At 43.3% G+C, this 27,107-nt stretch overlaps 1 protein-coding gene across 10 annotated transcripts in view; it reads right to left on the minus strand.

Moving 5' to 3' along the window:
- FSTL4 (follistatin like 4) overlaps positions 1 to 27,107 on the minus strand; it is a 540,889-nt gene that overhangs the window by 186,324 nt on the left and 327,458 nt on the right. The gene's annotated exons all lie outside the window — the stretch shown is intronic.

The raw sequence follows: 27,107 nt of genomic DNA on the forward strand, positions 1-27,107 counted from the left end.
TAAATAAATAAACAAACAAACCAACCAGCCAGATCACAGGGTTTGTGATGCAGAATGCAACCCTATACGTCAGTGTTTCTCAAACTTCGGTCTGCGAGGGTATGCCAGGGGGTCCACAGGCCCCCTTATCAACTCCTCCCCCTCCCTCATGCATGCCAGGGAACACAGCTGTTCCTCAGCATGCAGGTGGTGCTGGGAAGGAGGGAAAAAAGAGAGCGCTTGGGGAGGGTGTGGAAAGAGGCGGGGAAGAGGAGAGGCTGGGGTGGAGCCAGGGCGCTTCCACTAGGCGACCCTAGGCAGTCGCCTAGGGGGCAGGATTTGGGGGGGGCAGCATTTTGCTGTCCTCGGCGGCAATTCGGCGGCGGGGGTCCTTCTGCTCCGCATCTTCAGGGCGCTTCGGCAGCGCGTCCTTCACTCGCTCCGGGACCCGCCGCCGCCGAAGCGCCCCAAAGACACGGAATGGAAGGACCCCCGCCGCCGAATGCTCTGAGGAGGAGCGCTGCTGCCTAGGGCGGCAAAAACCTTGGCACTGCTCCTCGGTGGAGTGGGGGCAGGGAGAGGTGGGGTGGGGCCTTGGGAGAAAGGGGTGGAGTGGGGGCAGGGCCTGGGGCTGAGTGGAGAGCTTGGGAATCTGTGGCAAAATTTTAAAACAAAATGGGGGCCCTCGGGTTACTAAAGTTTGAGAATTGTTGCTATAAGCCTTACCGGAAAGGCAGATTAGGTCATGGCTAGACGTCACAGTGATGATGGGTTGTACAGGGTTTAAGTCAGGGCAGACTTTGGTCCTCTGCAACTTTGGTTTCTTTCACTCTTTTTATGGCAAAGATGTGTGTACTTCAGTACCTTGCTTTACTGGTCTGGTTGTGCCACTGTTGGATTTATATAACACAAATACCATTCTCCTCAATCTAATGTGTCATGCTGCTCCCAGTTTGGAATCTGCTCTTCAGTATAACAACAGAGTCATCCTGGCATTAAAGTTACTCTAGTTCTTCTGCGTGTTACTCCAGGGTGATCCTTTCACCCTGTAGTTGTTACATTTCAGACAATGATGAATATTGGCTGGTGGCAGTGATTTTACTGCACCCCAGGCTAAAATAACAAGCACATCAGGTGGTGACGAGCAAGCCACAACCGTAAGGTCACCCTTCTGGGGAAAAGTCATCCTGTGATATTCAAAAGTTTCCAGTTGAACTAGAAGAAGATGGGCTTTTTTGGAGAGGAGAAAAAAAAATGAGATGCATGCTATGAAAAAACTTTTGCAGCATTAAGCAACAATTTCAGTGTAATGGAATCTGCACATTGTCAGTGGTAACAATCAACATTTCAGAATCTCTTGGCATAAAGGGAACAACCTGAATCAGGCAGACAAAGTCTTGCCGAATCATGCTGAAAGCTATCAGGTCCCTTCAGGCACCATCGTTGCTACAGCTCTAGAGGGACCTTAATAGCCACACATGCTGACACCGGCTGCAGGAAGTGACTCTTGAAAGAAGGAAGGTAAATAGGGAGTCTCACTCAGCCCTAAGAAGCAGAAAACTGACTAGTGATAAGCAGAGTTTCCAGGAGAAGCAAGAGAAGCTTATTTGCTGCAGGGAGCTACTCTGAGGTCTGTGCACCAAAACAAAACATTTATATTCACAGACACTATGTCTGCTAGCCGTCTGCTGCAAAGCAAAATAAAATAAGGAGGGGGGGGGGAAGTCAGCGGAAATCTAAGAGGAAGAGAATTCTGTTTAACTTTTTCTGGCAAGCTGTTCAGAATTCAGCCAGTTCTTTGTACTTTATCTGGCACTTTAATTTCTAATTGCTGTTTTATTGAAGAGTGGAACCAATTTATTCACATAAAATTTATTAGAAAATTGAAAAGAAAAAGTTGGTCAAATAAACTTTACTAATATGTACATTTCAAATAGACAGAAAAACAGGAGACTGACTGGTTAAAGACTATTGTAAAAGAGATAAAGATAACTCTAAGACCCTGATTTGGGAAAGCATTTAGGAAAGCACATAAGCATACGTTTAACTTTAAGTATGGACTTAAGTGCCTTTGGTTCTGAAGCGCATGTTTAAAGGTTTTCCTAAACAGGGATCTGATTAAGCACAGGCTGAAGTATTTTCTCTAATTGCAGCCTAAGTCACCTATTCAAATTTAGAGCTGGTTGGATGCTGTGACCAACAGTCCTCACCTTCTGATGGCAGTTTGGTGGCACAATGGATTGATATCAGTTCAGTTCCTAGTGGACAGGTGTCAATATCACAACAACCACTACTGCATTTGGAACCCTCATTGGCAATCTTAGCAGTGGAGAAAGACTAAATGGATGTAGCGAATAACCAAGCCATTCATTTTGAGAAGTAGCCCCTGCAGATCAGGGAGGTGGCACAAGGCTCGGGCAATGCAGAGAGGCTAGCACTAGCGTGTAAATAAAGAGAGGACTTCATTTATTGGAAATTTCAGCTAAGCATCATTCATGAGCCCTAAATCTACTTAAAAATATAAAGGATGAATCCTGTTTAAGTAAATACTAAAGGAAAGCTATTAATTTCTTCACCGCATGTAGGGAAGTAAATACAAGCAGCAAAGTGTGAACGGGAGGATGAGAAACAACAAATTTCTCATGGGTAATAAAAGAAAAGATTTCAAGGCATAATTTACAGACAATTTTGAAAATAAAATATATTAATAGGAAAAATCTTAGGAAATATATTTTTGTACACCGTTATTTCAAACATTCCTCAGAAACTCATTTTAATATGTCTGGCTCTTAAGCAAAATCTAACTCATTAAATAAACTTCTTTGGCTGGGGAGAGGGTTTTCAAATCCAATAAAATTTCCTGTCAATCTGATTTAACTAAAAAACAGAAGTTTTAAAAGGTTGTATGATTAAAATGTATTTTTGTTCAAAATCTATGTTTGAAATACCTATTATTTTAAGTTATCCATGGTTCTCTCCCTGGATTTGTAAAAAACTATGGATCAAATTCTGCTCCATTTCACCAGGGTTAATCCAGAGTAACTGGACTTCAGTGGAGCTACTCTCGATTAACACTTGTGTAATCAAGATTAGAATTTCACCCTTGGTCTACATACCATCTGGGGCCAGGTATTTCAATTCCTCCAAATACATCTCCAGTTTCAATAGTACTAGACCTGTTACATATTTAATGGGTAATTGCAGAAGAGCTGATCTGAGCCTGGATAAGGACATTAAGTGACTATCATATGAAATCAATGTCTGTTCCTGAATTTACTGAAGAACAGAAGCAGAGAAAATGGACAGGAACTGTGTTCTCTGTCCATCAGATGATTCAGAAGCCTACATTGATAACCCTCTTTCTTCCTCTTAATCAGACCAAGCTCTGGAGCACATGATTCTCAGCTACAAATCCTATGGGCCATTTCCATGCCCCCTGGTTCTATTTGATATCAGGAACCAATGAACCTTCTTATCAAGTCTAGTAACCCTACTTATTCTTGTGTTACAATCTTATGGTGGTTGTACTTTCCCTTTTTTAGTATTAATGCATTTCTTTCGGCTGGTACTGCTGGAGATGAGACAGGAACAGCAGACATAATTCAGAGTGTCATGCCTGAAAAAGTAGGAGATAGCAAGTCTGTTGAGCTGTGAGAATGGAGAGACTTTGCCTAACAGATTTGAAATGACTGACATTCCATAGTACCCTGGATTTCTTCCTGTTGTTGGTACTTCCTGCAATGCACATATATTCTCTGTAATTTTATTCTTTTAGTTTTTTATCTTGTCTATGCGTTTCATAATTTTATTTCTCTCCTACACTTAAATTTAATTCTTTAAGTAGTGAGTTATAAAAAAAACCTTAATCACATATGTTAAAATTATGTTTTTAGTGAAAAACAATTGACTAAAATAGAATAGATAATGGCAGTAACACAGAGTGTGTCTGTTAGATAAAGTAAGCAGATTTTATTTATCTCTACTAAAGATAATGTACAAAGTATCAAATGTGTGTTTCTAATATCTGTTAAAGCTCCAGAACTGATACCTCAAGGCTTGGGATTGGGAATATATTGCTGTATTATCTCCTGATTTGTTCTAAATTTACATATAAACTTTAAACATAGCTTTAATTGGAGTTTGTACATTTTTTTTCTCTTTAGAATGCTCCTGTCAGCAAATTCCTAAGTTATTATCTGCAAAAACCCTAGAGTTTTCAGGTGCCCAAATAGTCCCTGGAATCATGGTTAAAGTTTCCTCCCACCTCCCAAAAACTGAAATAATGCCCTGGGTGAGCCAGGAGTTGCCAGAGGGCTGCAGGAGGTCCGTGAGCTCTGGCAAAAGGCAGCTCCTGTGTGACAGTGTGAAGCCCACCTTGAGCCTCATGCTAAGCACCAGGCACCACAAGCCACAACAGAAGTGCAGAAGTCAGGTGGCAATCTACTGCTGCTGGCAGTGGCGTTGCCTTCAGAGCTGGGCGCCGAACCAGCACCCGCCAGTAGGGCTGCCAACTTTCTAATCGCACAACACTGAACACCCTAGCCCCACCCCTTCTGAGGCCCCACCCCCTTTCTCGCCTCTTCCCTGAGGCCCCGCCCCCCACTCACTACATTCCCCCTTCCTCAGTGGCTCGCTCTCCCTCCCTCACTTTCACTGGGCTGGGGCAGGGGCTTGGGGTGTGGGAGGGGGTGAGGGCTCCGGCTGGGGGTGTGGGCTTTGCGGTGGGGCCAGAAATGAGAGGTTCAGGGTGTGGGAGGGGGCTCTGGACTGGGGCAGGGATTTGGGGTGCAGGAGGGGGCTCCAGGCTGGGGGGGTGGGGCCAAGGGATTTGGAATGTGGGAGGGGGCTGTGGGTTGATGGGTATGGGGTGCAGGAGGTGCTCCAGGCTGGGGGTGGAGCCGAGGGATTCGGAGTGCAGAACAGTGCTGCGGGTTGAGGGAGAGGATTGGAGTGTAGAAGGGGGTATGGGCTATGGGCTGGGGGTGCAGGCTCTGGGCTGGGGCCAGGGATGAGGGGCATAGGGTTGGGGTATGGGCTTACCTCCGGTGGTTCCCGGTCACCGGCACAGCAGGGGTGCTAATGCAGGCTTCCTGCCTGTCCTGGCACCATGGACCGCGCTGCATCCTGGAAGCGGCCAGCAGCAGGTCCGGCTCCTAGGCGAAGGCAGCTCTGCACTCTGCTCTCGCTTGCTTCCCGGCCAATGGGAGCGCGGAGCTGGTTTTTGGGGTGGGGGCAGCACGCGCAGCCCCGTGGAACCCCTGCCAAGAGCCAGACCTGCTGGCTGCTTCTGGGGCACAGCACAGTGTCAGAATAGGTAGGGACTAGCCTGCTTTAGCCGGGTAGCACCACCGACTAGACTTTTAATGGTAAATATAAACACAGCCTCCCCGGGAAGGCACAAGACACTCTGCCATGCACAGCACTCCCAGCCTAAACCAGGGTGTGGCCCATGCATCCCAGATGAGGCACAATGAGGGGACTCTACCTCTCCCCACAGCGAGTGGTCCCTGGGTGTCTTCCTTCCCTCCCGCAGCGCAGCGCAGCAGCTGCACTCTGGCTCTGCCCATGCAAGTGAATGGGGCGCTGGCCACGTCCCTCCCTTTCTCTCCCTGGCACGGGGCGGAGGCAGTGGAGCAGCTGAGATTGGGAAGGGGCTGGGACAGTCTCAGCAGCCACCCTGCCCAGCCGTGGCTCAAAGCTCCCCCAGGCGGGTTGACTCGGAAGTTCACCCTGCTCCAGCCCCACACGCTGGTTGGCCCACCAGGAGCCTGGCCACACATGCCTTGTATGTATTAACCTTTAACCCACTTTTAACTTTTAGGTGGCCTTAGAACACTGTCATCCCTACGCATGTGCCCATCTGGAAATTCAGCCCTGGTTCTGCCTGGCCCGTGGGCAGAGCATAAGGGTTGGGTAGAATACAGCACTTAGATTGCAAGCTCCAAAAGGCAGGGACCTTTTCAGGACCAGTCTCAGTGCTTCCATAAACAATTCAATAAAACCTTAGACAACAATGACACAGGGCCACATTCTGCCTGGACTTCACATGAGTGCGCAGTGATGGTGGGCAGGTCCCTGCACAGCCTGTGTAAAGGCCAAACAGAGCTGTAGACCCTTTGCTCTGGAGAGTGCAGGGGCTGCCGCCTGCTCCTATCCCATTCCTCTAAGGCAGGGGTAGGCAACCTATGGCACGCGTGCCGAAGGCGGCACGCGAGATGATTTTCAGTGGCACTCCCACTGCCCGGGTCCTGGCCACCGGTCCAGGGGGCTCTGCATTTTAATTTAATTTTAAATGAAGCTTCTTAAATATTTTAAAAACCTTATTTACTTTACATACAACAATAGTTTCGTTATATATTACAGACTTATAGAAAGAGATCTTCTAAAAACGTTAAAATGTGTTACCGGCACGCAAAACCTTAAATTAGAGTGAATAAATGAAGAGTCGGCACACCACTTCTGAAAGGTTGCCGACCCCTGCTCTAAGGGAACTATGGTGCTCCAAAGGGGCCAGAGAGAGGCGGGACAATAGCTCTGACCATCCCACACCATCAGCAAGTAGAGTTGGGCACCAGCGCCAAGGGAGTATGGTGCTCCCCTAAAGGGTGAAATAGTGGGTGGATCACCTTTCTGCATGCAGGATCTGCAGGAGGCTTTTTGCCTCTCTAAGTCAGAATGTCTTCTGGTGCTTCCTGGGATGGGCATGGAACAACTGGGAACTTAATCGGCCAAATGGGAGTACTGGAACTTGTGCTGCTCTTCTACCCGGCGGGTAGGGTTGAAGAGCAGGGAGCTGTGCAGGGGGAATATGGAGGTGGAGAGGTAAGAGTGAGTGAGTGCTTGCAGAACCAATTCCATGGCTGCAATGCCCATTCCTGGCATGGGGGAGCTAGACCTACTTCATTTACTAGGTCTTTCTAGTCTTTATATTTTCCTAACTCTTACACTGGTAATTCTTTTATCCAGTGTTTTAATTGCATACCTTGATTTTCAAACAGCCATTGTGTGTGCTTGCTGGAGATTAATGAACAAAAAATATGGTATTAGTTTCTCTGTAAGAAGACAGTTGTCAAACCTGGGAAAATACAAGATTCATTATATCTAAAATACAAGAACATCCAGATGTAAGTTAAGATGGGCCAGAGAAAGCATTCAGACATTTCCACAGGCATGATACTCCGTGTGCCGCTGCCCAGATACACATTCAACTGGTCATTTTTATGTTCAGTTATTGCAACTGTGCATGCACTGACAGTGTTGCAGGTTGGCTTGCACCCACAAATGAGTACACAATTCTCCAACAAATTGGCTGCATGTATCTAAGATGTTAGCCTTATTACATGCCACAGGACACCAAGCAACAAAGTATTTCAATTGTCCTATAGTTTTATCACATAAGCACTGGCAAATACCTTTCCTTCAGTCTCTGATTTTATTAAGAGTGTCATAGAAATTTCTGTCCGTTCCAGCTGAGGAATAAGGAGAGAAATTTCTATGACAGTTTTGGCGACCACGAAGGGACTTCTCCAGCTCGGAACCACTCTGGGGCTCCTCCCTCAAGAAGGACCAGCACGCACTGAGGTGAGTTTACCTTGGGTTGTATTGTCTTGGGAGTTGGCCCCCGGCGGGGGCGATAAGGAGGACTCAGAGATGGACCACAAGCAACGAGACAGATCGCATTGGAAGAGGCCTCATCAGTAGACAGGTAAATTGTCTCTGTTTTATGTTATGTGTACACGGGGGTCTTAGACCCGACGGTTTCCTTGGAACAGCCTCAGTGAAATTACTGGGACATCCGTCTGGCAGTTAAACACTTTTAGAGTGCCAGCCCAGTATAAAAACAAGTTTCGGATTACAGGAGATTACCCAGGCAGGAAAAGAGGCTGACTGGATAGGCTGGGTGGTCTCCCCAGGACATAAAGGAAACCGTCCTGACTCCAGGGTTTTGTTCTCGGTAACACTGCGAATGGTGGAGAACTGAAGCAGGGAATTTAGGAGTCAGTTAGACCTGACATGGGAAATTGTCAGGCGAAATTCGATGCCGGCACACTTCTGGGATGTGTTCTCAGGAATTGGGGAAGACTCGGAGGTTCACCTCAAAACCTTGAGAACCATCCTGGAAGATTTAAGACCAGAACAAATGAATTATTTGTATTTGTTTTATAGCGCTGCTCCAACTTGCAAAGATAAAGAGTGCACTCTCGTGTTACAACAAACTAAATCTCCTCCTTACCAGCAGTGTAGAGTAGAGGAAGATGATTATAGGTCTGTTCCCCCACCAGTTGCGTCCCCTCAACCCCTTCCCTTTCAGGTAAATCAGGTGGTCCCAGGGACCACCTCTGCACCGGTGTAGGATCTGCCTCTAACCCTATCCTGACCCCGAGCCACATTGTATCCTGATCTGCCAGTGGCCTATAATACCTGAAGCCACGTTTGCAGGTGAAGTCTGCCCAACTCCTCGACCGGCTCATGGGGTTAGTCTCCCGAGTGTGTTCCTGGAGACGTCAATTTCAAATTAATTAAACAAGAAGGACAGGACTCTCCGGTACTCCAATTGCCCTTAAGACAGTACCCTATTCCTACCGGAGAGGGTCAGGTTGTTGACCGCTATGTCCGCATTCCTTTCTCTATCAGTGACCTATTGAATTGGAAGATTACCACCCCAAAGGTCAGGGATGACCCAGAATCTGTACATAGGACATTGAAAGAAAGGAAACAAGTGCTCAGTCGAGCTCAGGCGTCTATAGGTGATTTACCCCCACCGCCACCAGGACGGAATGCCCTGACACCAGAAGATGTAACTGGGGGAGATCCTAACTGAGATTACAACAATGCTAGAGAACAATATAAATTAATTCCATCTAAAATTACAGTCTTTAAAGAGGTTAAGATGGCTGGGCAGAGAACTACTAATTGGAGTAAAGTAACTTCTGTCCATCAAGGCCCAGAGGAACACCCCTCAGACTATTATGAAAGACTGATGAAAGCTACTAGGTTGTTTGGGGGTCTAGATCCTGAAGCAGAGGCAAATATGCCAGTGATAAGAGGATTGTATTGTTTAAAGACCAGGCTGCGAAAGATATAAGGTGGAGATTAAAGGATGTGGAAGGATTTGCAGGGATGCCTCTCTCTCTCAGATAGTGGCTACTGCCACCAGAGTGTTTAATGGGTGAGAAGCCCGATGAAAGGCTGAGAGGGTGAAGGAAGAAAAAAGGGAAATATAAGAATGTTGGTGGCTGTATTAAAAGGAGTAGAGCCTGATGTCGGCAGAGGCTGAGGAAGAAGACTTTTAATTTGTTATTACTGTCATCAAGAAGGGCACATGAAGAGAGATTGTAGACTGAGAGCCCAGGGACAACTTAAACCTCCTCAAGGTGTTAATAAGGGCCAAGGTCCAGCTTGGACACCGCCTAATCAACCCTTCCAGGGGGTAATGCAGAATCGGGGACTTTATGACCGATGGGATGAAGGGGGTTCCATGTTGTTATGTTGCCCAGTGTTTTCCTTATCCCGCAATGATCCCCTAGTTCCTTTGATGATTGGAGGAAAATAGTATGATTGCTTATTAGACACAGGAGCAACCCTTTCCACCCTAACTGATGTGGATCTTCTTAAGAGTGGCAAAATTGAACGTGTTATGGGAATTGAAGGAAATCCTTTTTGTTGTCAGATTTCCAAACCTTTAAGCATACACATAGGGCCCCTGTCTGAGGAACACGCCTTCGTACTTACCCAAGGACCAACCAGTTTATTGGGACACGATTTGCTGTGCAAACTCCGGGCTATTACTCACTGCTCTAACCAAGGCATTCTTTTCAGCCTGCCAAATGACTCTGTCATTCCCTTGATGGCTCTAATGAATCCCGAAACTCCTTCAAATTTAGTAATACTCCCCAGGGAATTGGAAAATGCTGTCCCACCTTGGGTATGGGGAACAAAAAACACTGATGTGGGATTACTAAAGTCAGCTGAGCCAGTTCGGATACGTGTTAGGACAGACATAGACCCCCCTCGCATTCCCCAATACCCTCTCCCATGAGAGGCAATAGAGGGACTGACTCCCTTAATTGAGTCATTTTTAGGGGGTCATCCCAGATATCATGGGGGCGTCTCCCTCAGGGGTATGTGGAATCCCCCGCTATATTTTCAGCTGTCTTGCATAAAGATTTACAAGATGTAATTCTCCCAGGACAGTCCACGTTGCTTTTGTATGTGGATGATCTTTTATTATGCTCAGAAACACAAGAGATTAATGAGCAGGACTTGATAGAGTTTTTATGTGCCTTAGCAATGAAAGACACAAGATGTCACCCTCAAAGATTCAATCTTGCTCACAGGAGGTGAAATATTTAGGGCACATACTAAAACCAGGAAAGAGAAGCCTTGCTCAGGAAAGAATAAGTGCCATTTTAAAAGTACCCCAGCCCAAGACAAAGAGACAGTTAAGGGGGTTCTTCGGCATGACAGGATTCTGTAGGTCCTGGAGTCCTGGGTATAGGGAAATGTCAAAACCACTAGTGCAGATGACCACTAAGGATGAACCTGACCCAGTGAAATGGACTAAAGATGCTACCAAATCCTTTGAGAGCATTAAGACAGCCCTTGCATCGGCACCTGCCTTGGGATTCCCGGATTATAGGAAACCTTTTACCTTATTTGTTTATGAAAGGGCGGGGGTGGCCTCTGTTGTTCTTACGCAAGCGTTAGGATCACAGCAATACTGGATTCTGTTGCAAGAGAAGCAGTAGAATGTTAAAGCCCTAGCTGCTGCAGCTTTGTTAGTTGAGAAAGCTCAAGAGTTAGTACAGGGACATCACCTAGTGGTAAAAGTTCCACATGCTGTTACTCTCCTTCTAAATTAACGAAATACCCAACCTTGCACTAATGAAAGATTGACTAGAGGATCAGTGCATGGTGTAGACCTTGCCTGGACTGAAACTTAAATTCCCTCGAAAGGGAACCCCTAAATAGGGTCCCCAGCGCGGGAGCGACGCTTGTTGGCCAACCGGCAAGGCCAACCCGAAGTAGATGACTACAGGGCAGCCAAGGCCCTAAACGACTGATATCAGAATTTTCGATGGATATAGAAGATTGGACTGTATTATTTGGATTAACGTTTATTGCTCTTTTTTCTTTTATTTGTTGGTATTTTAACCTATTGTGAGAATGTTTCCTGTGTTGATTTTGTTGTTTTTCCCTTCCCTTTCTTATGGGTATAATAATTTCATTAAATTTAGCCATGTGGTGAGGAATAGAATCCCAGAATGGAAAAATGACTCATGCTGGGTGTGCACCTTGGTGCCTCCCGATGCGGAATGAGAACTTTCTTTCCTTCTTATCCCTTTGACGACTGCAAATATTACTCATTCAAAGGTGTATAAAGCAACAGAGGGTCCTGTGGCACCTTTGAGACTAACAGAAGTATTGGGAGCATAAGCTTTCATGGTGAGGTTCTTACCCACTTAAGTGAGGTTCTTACCCACGAAAGCTTATGCTCCCAATACTTCTGTTAGTCTCAAAGGTGCCACAGGACCCTCTGTTGCTTTTTACAGATTCAGACTAAAACAGCTACCCCTCTGATACTCAAAGGTGTATGTTACTCCCCATTGGACAACTCATACCTGGCAACAAGAAGGTATAAGCCCTAACTCCGGGTATTTGTTAACCTTCAAGGTGCAGGGTGAGTGGTGTCTCCTGGGAAATGGGCTAGGTCTGTTTTTAGGGAACAGTACTTGCAAATACTATGTGGGCCCGGGGGGTGATGGAGAGTGGGTCACTCCCCACTTACACCACTGACGACATTAACCACAAGGGTGTCTGCTATGAAAGCTGCACTATGGTATGGGAAAACTCCGATGGAACAATGTCTGTATGCGGGCAAAAATGTAGAGACGGAGACATCTCCTCGAAGCACAGGCCTATTGGGCTTATGGGACATTATACATCCCTGTTACAAAAAGTGTTGGGAGTGACATGGGATACTCTTCCCGGCCCTGTTCCAGCAGGGTTCGGTTCTTACTGGGTGTATGGGAATAAAGCCTATCATACCCTTCCAGTAAACTTCTCAGGTTCTTGTTATCTTGTCTGGTTGTTACCCCCACTCGTATTGTGAAACAATTACATAAAGGCAAGATTAGAAATGTAAGGGACACTAGCAAACCTCAAGCTGAAGAGGATGCAGCCCTTGAACCAATGACATGGACAACATTACCTAATAATCACAGACTTAGAAGAAGGGTATTAAGACTCCAGGGTATTTTATAAATTATGGCTAATGAAACTGCTACCATAATTACAAAACAAGCCACTAAGCTTAAGCAACTTAGACAGTTAGCTTTACAAAATCGTAGGGCTTTAGATATTCTTTTAGCAGCTCAAGGAGGGACTTGTGCCCTTATAGGCCAAGAGTGTTGTGTATTTGTAAATGACACATATAAAGATACCTTTGACAGAGCAGTCCACTTAAGAGACATCGTCCGAGACAGGTCTGATGAAGGTAGCTGAACACATGATTGGTTTGATGGTTTATTTTCCTGGTTCCCTTCCTTAACAGGCTGGTTAAAGGGACTCCTGAAAGGAGGTGTTATGATTTTACTGATGATTGTGGTTTTTGTGTGTGTTTAAACTGTCCATGTGAATAATGTCTAAATGTGGTAAGGCAACTAGCAAATCAAAGGGGATATTTCTCTCTTTACAAGAAAGACGGGTTTTGGCAAAGGCGGGAAACCATGCCAGATGCTGATATTCTGACCCCTACATATTTGCTGTAACACTCCTACTGCTGTGAAAAGTGTGATCATGACCCATATAATGGGCTTATGATCAAAGGGGGGAAATTGATATAAAATTATTCTGCTTAACTGCCAGGGGGCAAATTTGTCATGTACACATGGAAGATATACAGCACAGCTATGTCTTAACTCAGGAAGTTCCTTCAAGAGGAAATGTAGCCAAACTCCAAACCTGGAGACAATGGACCTTTCTGTGCCTGTGTCCTGCAGATAGCTAACTGCTTAGTTTGCAAAATAAGCAAGGAGGAGGGAGCAAGTAGATGGACAATAAGGGGTCATAAGAGGGGCAGCTACATGTAACTTGCTAATTATGTATGGTAATGATGGCAAATTTTGGCCAATCATAAAGCAATAGATTATCATAGTCAACTGCATATAATGCTTTGGTGTACGTGTTTTCTTTGTTCTTGCTGATTTATGAGCTCAAACCCAATTGCAATTGAAATAAACGGATCGCCCCTCCCGGGGCTCCTTGCTTGGCTAGCTGTGTCTGTCTCTCCTTATTCCTCAGCTGGAACGGACAGAAATTTCTATGACAAGAGTATGTGAAAGGGCTGTGCTAATGGAGACAGATTAAATAAATAGAACCATGATAATAATATTAAAGCTGGGCAAGCACTAGGAGTGCTTTGTTTCCACTCAGATTGCTACAGGCTCAGTACATAGCTCCTGAATTTTCATGGCAGAAGTGATTTTCTTTTACCACCAAGCAAAGGGCTTTTTAGATCAATAGCCTTGGGAAGATGAGCAGAATACAAAAGGAAGACATTTGTGCAGCTCAATCTTTAAAATTCTAACTCGCAATTGCCATAAAAAATGAAGCTGTAATGGGATATATTAAAAAAAAAATTCTTTGGTGTAGAGAGAAGCCTAAAGTCAGGTCAAGGGTAACAGAGTAACAAGCCATTTACACACATGCACACCCCCCATACCAAGAGTCTGTGAATAAGACACATGTCCCTAGCACATTTTTCTTTTACTTCTTTGAATATGATGGGGACAGGTGATGTCTGATTGGAAATTTAACAGATTGTCTTTGTTTTAGCCATGATGTAACCTGGGCTGTAAATGAATTTTCACCAGTCACAGGAGCTTAGATGTGGCGCTCCATTTAGGATTCACAGTGGAGTGGGACCAAACACCTAAGGTTTGGGTGGAGGTGGTCACAGGGAAGGAATCTGAGGGGGACCATGTTCTCCCCTCAGCTACAAAGAAGTGGTGGCAATAGCATAACTGAGCTAGGGAATCAGACCTTGGGTCCAGATCAGTGGAGCAAACTTCCAGAAGAGGTCAGATGAATCCGGAGTCTAATCACCCACCTTCTGCCCCTTTGAGAAAGTTTTTCCAGTTAATTGTATTCACAGCCACAGCTCTGCACTCCTCCCTCTGTATAACCCCGTTAAATTAGGGGGCAGGAAAGGCTTGTAGAATCAGATGCTTTCTTGAAACTCTGAAAGTATATTTTTAGGATTGCAGAACTAGTTCAAGTTCTCAATCCTTTGTATTTTGCAATTTAAAGCTTATCTCATCTCACTGGTGATTTCATTCATACACAGACACAGACACACACACACAATTGAAACAAGGATCTATTTTGATGTTTGCGGATGAAGAAGTTTTCACTCTCACCCTCTTTGCTCTTCTTTGCACAATAATTTTATTATTGTTATTCCCCCTGCCCCACTCTCTACTCCATTTCACCCTGTTTCATCATTCCTTCCTCTCCAGGTTTATTTCTCTCTAGAAATCGTTTGGATGTTTTAATGCCAAGAGATGAAAACTGCTTCATACTTGTGCCATGCTTCAAATTGCCATGAAGAAGGAGGCTGTTCCTAATGCTTGTCAGTATTCAGGCGTGTATCTAAGGCCTTTTATAACGAATAATTCAGGTTTGTGTGACAAACTGAATGACAGCTAAAAGATGCTTCTGCTTTTGTGGCTGACACATGGCAAATATGCAATGTTGTAGCCGTGATGGTCTCAGGATATTAGAAAGAGACTGGGTGGGCAGGGTAATATATTTTAGTATATCAGATTTGTGACCTCAGCTTACTAGGCAGATGAAAAATTCTCTTTAAGGATCAAGTTTCTATTACACAAGAACATAAGAATGGCTGTACCGGGTCAGACCAAAGGTCCATCTAGCCCAGTATCCTGTCTGCCGACAGTGGCCAATGCCAGGTGCCCCAGAGGGAGTGGACCAACAGGCAATGATCAAGTGATCTCTCTCCTGCCATCCATTTCCATCCTCTGACAAACAGAGGCTACGGACACCATTCCTTACCCATCCTGGCTAATAGCCATTAATGGACTTAACCACCATGAATTTATCCAGTTCTCTTTTAAACGCTGTTATAGTCCTAGCCTTCACAACCTCCTCAGGTAAGGAGTTCCACAAGTTGACTGCGCGCTGCGTGAAGAAGAACTTCCTTGTATTTGTTTTAAACCTGCTGCCTATTAATTTCATTTGGTGACCCCTAGTTCTTGTATTACGGGAATAAGTAAATAACTTTTCCTTATCCCCTTTCTCCACACCACTCATGATTTTATATACCTCTATCATATCCCCCCTTAGTCTCCTCTTTTCCAAGCTGAAGAGTCCTAGCCTCTTTAATCTCTCCTCATATGGGACCCATTCCAAATTAATTAATGTTGCATGGATATCAGTCCGTTGATTACAGGATGTGAATATGGCTTAAAATCGGAGCTGCTGTGACTATTTGTCAGTGTGCATGAATATAACAAAAATACAGCTGATGTATTTTATACTGCAGCTAGAAATACACAACAGGATTTCAGCATAGCTTCAGAAATGTGGCAGTAAACACTGCAGGAGACATTTCTTTCTACACGTTGCTCATCACTTTCCCTTTGAAGCTGTGAACATTGGGAGTCAAGAGGACACGTTTAAAAATGACATTACAGACACTACACTTTTTGTTTGCTGTGCCTCTCCTTCTCCATGGGAACCATGTAACAGCCCCCTCTCCCTGGGAACTGCTGCCTGTCTGGGGCAGAAAGTGACTCATCGAGGGGAGCAGGTGACTCAAGCCTGGGGTGGCGGTAAGACCCGGCTTGCTCTATCCCTGGAGTAGGGTGACCAGATAACAAGTGTGAAAAATCGGGACAGAGGGTGGGGGGTAATAGGCACCTATGTAAGAAAAAGCACCAAATATTGGGACTTTCCGTATAAAATTGGAACATCTGGTCACCCTACCCTGGAGGAGCCCACAGTTGTGCGACGTGGACTGGGCTCCTCCTTGCCTTCCCTTCCCCTTGTGTAGAGCTTTGTGTCCTGGAGGCTCTGGAGGGGTTTAAAACATGCAGGGCTGTGGCTAGCTGGGTGCCCAGGGCAGGGCAGCAGCAAGGAGAGTACAGGGGGTCCCTAGCACTCAGGGACAGGGAGAGCAACACAACAGGTTGCTGTCGTGGTGGGCCTGTGCCCCTTCTCCAACAGCTGTGGACTCCCTGTGAGCTCTCCCCACCGCTGCCCTGGCCTGGCCACCCAGCCAGCTGCAGCCCCACATCTCCCTGATAGGCTCATTGTGCCTCAGTTTGAAAACCAATGCGTACAGCAAAAGCTGCTCTTGGGGCCAAATCCCGGTGTCATCACAAAGCCTGAGAAGCCATACAGTTTGCCAAGGTGTTCTGGGAGAGAAATCCTCCTCTGCAGGCCAGAGAGTGGAGCAGCTACTGCAGCTTTATTGCTCCAGTCTCCATTGCAGCCATGGGATTGGTTCTGCAGTCACTCACTCACTCTTCCCTCTCCACCTCCATATTCCCCTGCACAGCTCCCTGCTAGTCAACCCTACCCGCCAGGTAGAACAGCAGCACAAGTTCCAGTACAGCTCCTATAAAATTATTAAATGAGATAAAAGGTGCAGAAGAAAGAAAACACATGAAAAGATGGTGGCAAAGAAATAAAGTAGAGAAGGTATTCTCATCAGTACTTAATACACCAAAACCCAAGATGACCCACTTGGGCAAACATTCCTTCTGTCCAAAATGCTTTGGTATGCATGTTGCCATTTTATCCATCTAAGCAGTATATAAAATTGTACACCTCCCATATATTTATTATTTCTAAGAACCCTTAGTGGAAAAGCAGGTTTCTTAAAACAGGCCCCCCTCCACCATTTTTATGCACAGTATCCAAAGATGCTTTTACAGGGTACATTAATCATGTGTCACATTTGTCCTCTCAAAATCCTTAGCAAAAATTTTAGAAAACTCAAACATTTTAGGGTCTGAATTTTAGAAACAGTCTCTGCTTTTGCAGAAAGAAAATTGTGCTAGCAAATAATTGTGCCTATAATTTTGCACTCATGGCTAATGCACAGGGCCGGCTCCAGGCACCAGCCGAGCAAGCTTGTGCTTGGGCGGCAGATTCTATGGGGCGGCATTCCACACAATCCTAGGGCGGCACGGCCGCTTTTTTTGGTTTGTTTTGTTGTTTGTTTTGTTCGCCGATCCAGCCACCCTGTAGGGGGCGGTGGCGCGGAGGAGGGGAGTGCCCTGCTGAGAGCGGGCTGCGCGCTCCATCTGCCCGAGCCAGTGCCAGGTCTGTAGCAAGCCCGGCAGGGCAGCCCGCATCCTTCCCTCCCCGCCGACCGGAGCAGCGCCCTCCGGGCAGGGGGTACAGCGGTTGGGGCCGCGTGGTGACCGCCCCGCTGAAGCCCTGGCCGCCCCCCTTCTTTCTCTCCCCCCACTCTCTCCTCCTCTCCCCCGCTAGCCAGGGCACGTCTGCAGCGCAGGGAGTGCCCCTGCACCCTGGCTCCGGCCGCCCTGCAGGTTTCTTTTTTTTCCCTCTGCTTTGCTGCTCCGACCGCGCCACTGGTGTTTGTTGGTTTTTTTTGCTTAGGGCAGCAAAAAAGCCAGAGCCGGCCCTGCTAATGCAAATTATAACAGACCTCTTGCTATTTGAATATGCAAGTACAAATGTCTATTTAGGGTTAGATCTAGATCCTATCATATGAGCCCACAAGTAACTGTGTTTACATGTAAATTTACTGACGCAATTTTGCATCCATAAGTAACTGAAAATACTATTTGCATGTGCAAAATTTATTCAATGAACTCTGCTGGTATGCATCAAATAATTATTTGGGATATAGCGTTCAGCCAGTTTTATCCGCCAGAGAATCACCCATACACGTTTATAAATATTTAGATATTCCAATCTTGCAAGAGTGTATGAAGACATTTGATTATGTCACCTTTGAAACACTTATTTTACTCCACACTGGAAATTCTTACATCTAAAAACAGAGATAAACAAATCAATGTCCCCTGAAGAGCATTTTAAAATTACCAATGCACTGTACTTTAATGAGTTTTCTTTGCAATTTGTACACAATAGATTTCCAATACCAACTTGTAATTAGTTCATTTTCTCCAATCATTATGTATTAAGTCCATTAACATTTTCCAGCTGGTATCTTTTGAAATGAAAGGTATTTGGAAAAATTATTATGCTCTTGCAGTTGACATATAAATGCATTGGCACGAGTGTGCAACTGATATTGTTGAGTAAGAGAAAACAGTCAAACTGATACAGAGCATCAAAGTTTGTTCTTACATCGAAGTTTCTGGCTTTGACTGCAAATTTTGTCCAAAGTTTTTTGACCCCACGAATCTTTAAAAAATTAAAATAAATAAAATTTACCAAGTCTAAAAACTTCTCGGTGATCCTATACAACAGTTACTTCATGAGATTCCCTGTTCATCCACAGACAAATCATGTTGTCACAATGTATAAGATTTGTATTGATCTAATTTGCGTGTACAAGCTCAGAATGTGAAAGGATTCCCAAATTTTGCCCAAGGAGTCCCAAATTTTGCCATTCCATTGGCAAACGCAGCACTTTACACTGAACATAATTTTGCTTAGGGCATAAAATTCCCTAATTTTGCTTGAGTGCAATAGTTTGCTTTTTTTAAAAGAGAAACGTAATTAGATTTGCAGCAAAAATGCTTTCATATTGCAAAGTGGAAGATTTTTCTCCACTGTGAAAATGCCTTTTCCTTTCACAAAACAGCACAATTATTGAGAATATGCAATGTGTTACAACAAAACCACACGTTCACAGCTTTGCTGAAGCAGTGAGTAGCACGTTACACATTACTGGAACACAGCAAGATATTTTTCATTCCCAACACAAAAAACTTTACAATTTTACATTTAGGATAGTTTCACTAAAATGCAAAAATTTAAACTGTTTGCCAGAATGTGTTGCTGTTATGCCAGCAGGCAAAAGTTCAGTTTTTTAAGGGCAAATTACTTTTCATGTGCATTCAACTCTACCCTACATTCTATGCAGCAAAAGACACCAAAAGCCTAGTGCAAATCCCTTTTACAGGATCTGGGAGGATTTACACACCAAATATTGTATTTAGACTGGAGAAAACCCACAAATCCAAATGCTTGTAGGACTCGTAATGTGCATGGACTGGTAGGAGATGCTCTGGCTACTCCACTGGATGGAGACCCACTGACTAATAGGATGAACACACAAACAGCTCTGGAGGAAATAGGGAGAAAAGGCTTTGTGGGGAGACAGAGCCCTGGGTTGACAACACTGGGGGACAAAGAATACAGATATGTAAAAGACACAGATCACTGGCTAAATGAGGGTACAGCTCCAGAGACAGAGCCCAGGGGCAGCAGGGGAAGAGACACACTGCTGGAAGGGACCCAGAGCTCTGGGGTTTATGGGAAGATAAAAGGTAGGGGCAATGCTGGTTCCCTCCACACACGTGAGAGTGTGTACACTCATTTTTGTGGTGGATGAACAAGTGCCTTCCTGCACCCACTACACAACAATGGAATGCAAAATGTGACTCGCTCGGTGTGAGCATAAGGAGTGCAGGATCAAGCCCACTACAGTATTTCCAATTACTTTCTTACTTTATGCTTCCCAGGGCTTCCAAAAATGTTGCCGCAGTGACTGGAAAATACTCAGCTAGTAAATGGTGTGAACTATCACTGTACATAGATATTATGATGTATGGAAGGGAGATCAAATAAGTGCATTTTCAAAAAGAAAATAGCAGTGAAATCAAAACACTTTTGTGCATCTAGCATTTTGCGAGAATTTCTTAAGTTCAAACTTGTTTGCCGAACTTTTTTTTTATTTTTGGTAAAAAACAGAACGTATAGGACTGTTCTGCTAAATTGCTTTAATTCACTCTTCTGGGAGTTACAGAATAAACAGTATCTTCAAACAACCCAGCTACACATTTGATTGTTTGAGGCAAACGGGGCTCAAAGGTAGTTGCCTCGGTCAATTTGAGGGAAACTTCATTTCTTCCCTGGGTGCCTAGCATCCTCCTCTACTACCGCTTCAATCTGATCTGGGAGGCTGGAATTCCCTTGCTTGCTACAGCATGTTTGAAGTGAAGATACTGCATAGCTCACAGGAGAAACGAGTCAATGTTGGAAAGCTAATGAATTATTTCCCACTTCGTACGGATATCTGCAGCCCCATGGAAGAAGACCACATAGCAAGGAAATAACAGCCTACGGGGCAGACCATGGAACGTAAACTGTAAATATTTTAGGACTACGATGATTTGATCCTGCAGATATAACAGCTACAATATTATGGCTTAAGAGGAGCACACCTAAAGCAAGATGCCTTATCTCAAAATACAGTTGGCCAATGTAATTAAGCAGACTTATCCAATCTTACTAAAGTATAGGGTGACCAGATGAGAGGAAGAAAATATCAGGACACATGGGGGGGGGAGGGGGGGAGTGCTGCCGGCGGAGGGGAAAAAAAAAAAGCCGAGTGCTGCCGGCGGAGCAAAATATCAGGACAAATTGTGTCCTGACTAGGGTGACCAGATGTCCCGATTTTATAGGGACAGTCCCGATTTTTGGGTGTTTTTCTTATATAGGCTCCTATTACCCCCCACCCCTTGTCCCGATTTTTCACATTTGCTGTCTGGTCACCCTAGTCCTGACCAAAGATCGGAACAAACATCTAAATATCGGGACGGTCACCCTACCAAAAAGTATCAAAAACCCCACAACATCCCACTGACCAGCAGCACAGATGGGTATAAACTTCATCTAAAAATGTAATTTAGACTTGCTATTTTTACATTAGAAAGCCATGCGCCTCATGTGTTCAAGGATATATGTATTTAAATAGGGGCATGTGTGCCACAGAGTATATGTATAACTTTTCTTTAGAAATGTGAGTCTCAGAGAGCTGGTAGGAAGAAATCGCACAGGAGAAAAAAAATCTAAGGGAAAAAGGAGTTCAGGAGAGCTGGCAGTTTTCAAAGAGACAGTATTAAAGTCATAACCACAAACTATTCCAGCACAAAGGAAAGATATGAAGACTGGTAAGATGTCAATATGGTTGCATATAGAGAGGAGCTTTCTAATGACCTGAAAGTCAGAAAGGAATCCTACAAGAAGGGGAAACATGGACAAAGTGCTAAGGATGAATAAAAGAAGAATAGCACAAGTGTAGGTCCACTCCTGAGCAGGGAAGAAGAGCTTACCATGGATGACACCAAGAAGGCTGAAGTGTTTAATGCCTATTTTGCTTCATTCTTCACTAAAAAGGTTAAGTGTGACCAGATATTAACCCAATTAAGAATAGTAAGCGGGAAGGAACACAAACCAAAATAGGGAAAGAACGGGTTAAAGAATATTTAGATAAGTTAGCTGTATTCAAGGTGACCGGATCTATTGAACTTCACCCTTGGGTACTTACGAAACTAGCTGAAGCGAATCTCAGAACCATTAGTGATTAGCTTCAAGAACTCATGGAGGACAGGTGAGATCCCAAACGACTGGAGAAGGGCAAACATAGTACCTATCTTTAAAAAGGGGAACCAAAGATGACCCAGGAAATTAGAGACCACTCAGTGTAACTTTAATAGCTGGAAAGATATGGAAATTATTATACAGCAATTTGTAAGCACCTAGAGGATAATACAGTTATAAAGGAATAGACAACATGGATTTGTCAAGAACAAATCATACCAGACCAACAATTTCCTTTGTTGACAAGGTTACTGGCCTAGTGGATAGGCAGGAAGCAGCGGTCTTGATATAAATTGATTTTAGTATGGCTTTTGGTAGACCACATGACATTCTCAAAAGCAAAGTAGGGAAATGTGGTTTAGATTAAATTACTATAAGGCAGGTGCATAATGGGTTGAAAAACCATACTCAGAGTAGTTATCAATGGTTCACTGTCAAATTGGTAGGATGTATCTAGTAGGCTCCTGCAGGGGACCGTGCTGGGTCCGCGATTATTCAATATTTTCATTAACGATTTGGATAATGGGTGCAGACAGGGTTGCCAATTTCAGTTGGATGTATTCCTGGAGGTTTCATCACATGACATTAATCTTTAATTAAAGATTAATCTTTAATTCCTGGAGACTCCAGGACAATCCTGGAGGCTTGGCAACCCTAGTTGGAGAGTACGCTTATAAAATTTGCAGATGACATCAAGCGAGAGGGATCACAAGTACTTTGGAGGACAGGTTTAGAATTCAAAATGACTGATAAAGTGGAGGATTGGTCTGAAATTCAGAAGATGAAATTCAATAGAAACAAGTGCAAAGTACTACAGAAAGAAGAAAAAAAAAATCAAATGCACAACTACAAAATAGGGATTAACTGGCTAGGAAGTCCCTTCCTTCACTTGCCCCAATCAGCATTCTTTTGGGGGTTTGTTCCCTCTTAGTCAAGTTGCACCTCTGTATTTATCTTTTCCACTAGTTAGAGAACATCTAAGTACCTTTGTGACTTATGGAAAGATCTTTCTTACAGAATCTGCCTGGGAAATCAGACCTATGCTCAAAAAATTCTGCTTTAAACTTAGCATTCTTAAGGATTTAACTGGAGGATTCTTGGAAAAGGCTAAAAAAAAAAAAAGTAGAAACCATTCTGCATGCACACACAATATTTTGTTTTCCCCTCTGCCATGCAGTTTTATTTTCTTACCAGGGATATTTAAATAAAAATAGGAGAGGATAGTTTCACTAGTGTAAATCTGGAGCAATTCAGTGACATTACTCTGGATTTACACCGGTTTACTTAACATTAGGAACTGGTCCAGGATCTTCGCTTACAGAAATTAATTTGCCCTTGTTCCTTATTCTCCCATTTAAAGGAGCTACAGCCACTCAAGCTGGGAATATACAAGAAACTCAGGTCCAAATGCATGGTCTGACCACATCTACAGAGACCATGTGGCTACCAGATTTCCCTCCCCTAAGGCTGCAGGCTGCAGCTAAATCATGCTGCCAATGCCTCCCCTTCCCACCCCCAGTTGCTTTTTCTTCACATCTCACAGGGAGTTCCTTAATGCAGCTCTAACCAGCATTACCCTTCACAACTATTTGCCATGGAGTTTAATTTTCTTCCCACAGGTAGCATTCCTACATAGAATGGCTGTTCCCTAGTTTTGCCTTTCCCAGGATTCTGATATAACCAGAGACCCCCAATGACGTGGTGTTATGTGGATGAGCTTCTAATTGGGCTTAAGCATCCCATTTAGGCGTGTACTCCCCTCTCATGCTAATTGTATGGCCCTTTTTTGCTCTTCTACTCCTTTTAAGATCAATACAGTATTGATGCTTCTTATACTGTTAGACAACAGACAAACCTACAGTGCAGGGCCTAAATAAATTCCATTGCTCGAGCGTGTAATTCAAAAGTAGCTAACATTTTCCTTTAACATTTTATTAAGACTTTAATAAGGCTTTAAAGAGGGCTTTACAAACATTATCTATAGAAGCCTCACAACACACCTGGGAAGGAAAGAGGGAAGTATGATTATCTCTGTTTTACAGGCCCGGATGCTTTTAGTGACTTGCCCAAGGCCATACAAGGAGTCTGTGGCAGACCTAAAAGTAGAAGTCTCTCGGCCCATTAAGTCACTCAGTCTCCCTTGTGCATTTTTAATACACATTGGGGATGTGTGAAGAATTAGAGTTTTAGGACTGAATTAGAACCAGAAAGGACAGGAAAAAACCTTTCAAAACTGATTTTCAAAACAAAGCATGGGAATGAGAGAGTGAGAAACATTTAGACAGGAGGGTTCCTATTTGTTCCCCCTTTTTTTCCTGCTCTACTGCCACTAGATTGTATTTTATAATCCCAGCTACTATCATCGGTCTGATCCTGTCTGCAATTTGTTCTTTGTTCATTCTCCTGCAATGATTTGTTCCTCCCAAACTACAGCTGTGCATTTAATGTAGATGTACTTAGAGATATATGTATCTCTCGCTGTAAAGTGTTGTTTATAAGTAAAATGTTTTCTAGAACAACAAGAATAATCAATGCATTGATTGAAAACCAAGTATTTCACTTTTTTTCTTTTGAAGAGTATTCATTCAAAGAATGAATGAATAAGGACTGGGAATGGCTGAGCCATTACAAACATTGACTCTCTCTCCCCTTGTAAGTACTCTCACACTTATTATCAAACTGTCTGTACTGGGCTAGCTTGATTATCACTTCAAAAGTTTTTTTTTTTTCTCTTAATTAATTGGCCTCTCAGAGTTGGTAAGACAACTCCCACCTGTTTATGCTCTCTGTATGTGTGTATATATATCTCCTCAATATATGTTCCATTCTATATGCATCCGAAGAAGTGGGCTGTAGTCCACGAAAGCTTATGCTCTAATAAATTTGTTAGTCTCTAAGGTGCCACAAGTACTCCTGTTCTTTTTATTCATTCAAAGTTTTTTTTCCTAGATCAGAGCATCTCAAAACCTCACTATTCAGGTACTAGAAAAAGTACTATATAGCAGGCTTTCCTAGGGCTCCACTTTGACAATGCCCAATGACAAGTATAGGGCACAGAAGGCAACCTTTGAGAGCCGTAAGTGCTTTGAGATTTGGAAATTATCTTGTCATAATTTCTGACCTGATCTAGTGACATATTCATACTTATCGAGCAACTTCAATCAAAAGCTCTCTTAAGCTGGTGTGACCTACCAGCAATAGTGGAACTGTTTTAGGATAGTCAAAGCAGTCTCCAAAGGGCTGTTTTTTGCTTTCCTATAATCTAATGAAATGCAAAGCCAAGCTGTCAAAAATGAATGTCAGTTTGAAAAATTAATGAGCAATGAGCTATAATTTAACAGGATTTCTATCTCACTGTTAATAATCTCTTATTAACTAAAGCAATATTGACAAGATAAGGCAATTTTGACTGAATACATGTTTTCCTGGTCTTTGTCATATTTGTATTACTAATTGACCTGTCCACATTGATGATATAATCTAGAGCTAGAGTTTTCCAGACAGTTTTGCATCTGCCAGCCTACTACTCTCTCATTAGGGAATGACAAAGGTAAGGCCAGCAATCACATACTTAATTTTAATGACCTCCAGTCTGACATAGTTCCAGAAGATCTACCCAAAAAAAATCACTCCTCTGGGCATGTTCAACATCCTACTCAGCTGAGTAACATGCTTGCCAAATTACTAGACTGTTTCCATGCTTATTAATTTGATGTTTTCTCTGCTCTAATTCTTACAACAGTTAGGCCTATAACTACTTGTTATTCATGTATTGAGTTTTATGCAGCTGTATAGAAAGTAAGAAGCAGACAAACACGTAAAACAACCAAGCTAGCACCTTACCAGTGTTCTTCATATTTCCTGGGATGTGGACATGTTGAAATAATCAAGTTACAACTGAGATTTTTTTTCACTATGTCTCTTGAGCCTGGATGTCTGATAAGGTTCAATAATCAGAGATTGGAAGACACCCACAATTTGCTCTTCTTGCAAGACCCATCAGGAAAACAGTTATACTGCTTGACATGTTATTTATGTATGATCAGGAAGAATTTAAATATTAAGCGTTTTTCTCCCTTGCTAACAGCTATTTAGAGCAATTTACATGAATGCAAACAAACTCAGAGGGATTGTACTCAGTGGATTAATTAAAAGGACAAAGTATCTTTCAGAAGAGCAGAATAAAATGATTCATTTAGAGACAGTGAGATATCCATTTTGCCTATAATCCAAAAGTGAGAGTTAATTCAACACTTGTATGTAAATAGTTTATTTAAAACATCTGTTAAATTAGTACCTATTAGATACTAGTAACTTGAAACCGAACCATTCCACTTCTCAGGAAAGATAAGTTATGCAATTACTTTGGTGCATTCATTTACAACTGATCAGCATATCATAATGTTAAAAATGCTTTCTGGACAGTAATGGGGGGGAGGATTGGAGAGAGAGAAAGCTACCAAGCAAGCATGAGAGAGGCAGACTGACAGCTTTGTAGCTCTTACAGAAAAGCCATGGGAATTTTAAAAATGAACTATGATTTCAAAAGCAGCAAAAGAGTGGCACATTGGAGAGTTCAGCTCTTCAAATCATCAAGGTCATCTTTGTACCTCCCTTGGATTAGATCACTGTACAGGTATATGGTGTGTTGGGACAAATTTAACGTAACAATTTTGAGGAAGGGTAAATTAGATTCAGACTTTATGATGTCATTGAATTCTGATCATTAGATTTCACAGTCTGTTGAACAGCCATCTTTGCAAGCCTATTGCTATCATTCAAAAGTGATTGACTTAACTCACGCGGATCTGAGCAAGAGAGATACCAATGCACTGGGTCAAATCTATGAAAAATATGGAGGATGTTGTACCTTTAAAAGCAGCACTTTGACTTGGATTACTGACATTCTGGCTCATAATGAAATGATTAACACAAAGTTCAGACATGCGAAGATTACAAAACCAAACTATGCACCTAAGACAACTATGTGAAGAGCAAACATTTTTGAAATGCATTCTATAAGAGCATATTACTAAAATACATTTCCCAGGAAAAGTTGTACTTTGACCAGGATTTTTTCTTTACGCACAAAAGCTACAAAGTTTCTACAGATACATAAACCATTCCACTTTCTAATTAAGGATGCTGACAAACCATTAACCTCTCCTAATAAAAGCAGGTTATTTGGGGAAATCCAAAATGGAGAATAAAGTCATAAAATGGGCTAATTTTGATGTTTGGACGGAGAATATTTTTTTCCATAGCAAGTTCTCTTGAAATATCTTAAAGAAAACCAAGAAGCAACACTACAGACATTTTTGAATGCTTATCAATTACTGACTGTTCTCACACTTGTCTGATTTTCATTACCTATTTAAAATTCACTGAACCACAAATCCATTCCAAGCAATATTAGAATTTAGCTTAGGGTTCCTGTGACTTTGAAAACCCATTGATCCAGATATGCTCCCAAGTAACTGCATGTCAAGTCTTTATAGCTGGGTTAATTCACTTTATAGTTTTCTTAATGTACAAGGTTTTATGTTTTATTACAT

This window comes from Chrysemys picta, chromosome 8 (genome assembly GCF_011386835.1).
Source record: "Chrysemys picta bellii isolate R12L10 chromosome 8, ASM1138683v2, whole genome shotgun sequence".
Classification (NCBI taxonomy): domain Eukaryota; kingdom Metazoa; phylum Chordata; order Testudines; family Emydidae; genus Chrysemys; species Chrysemys picta.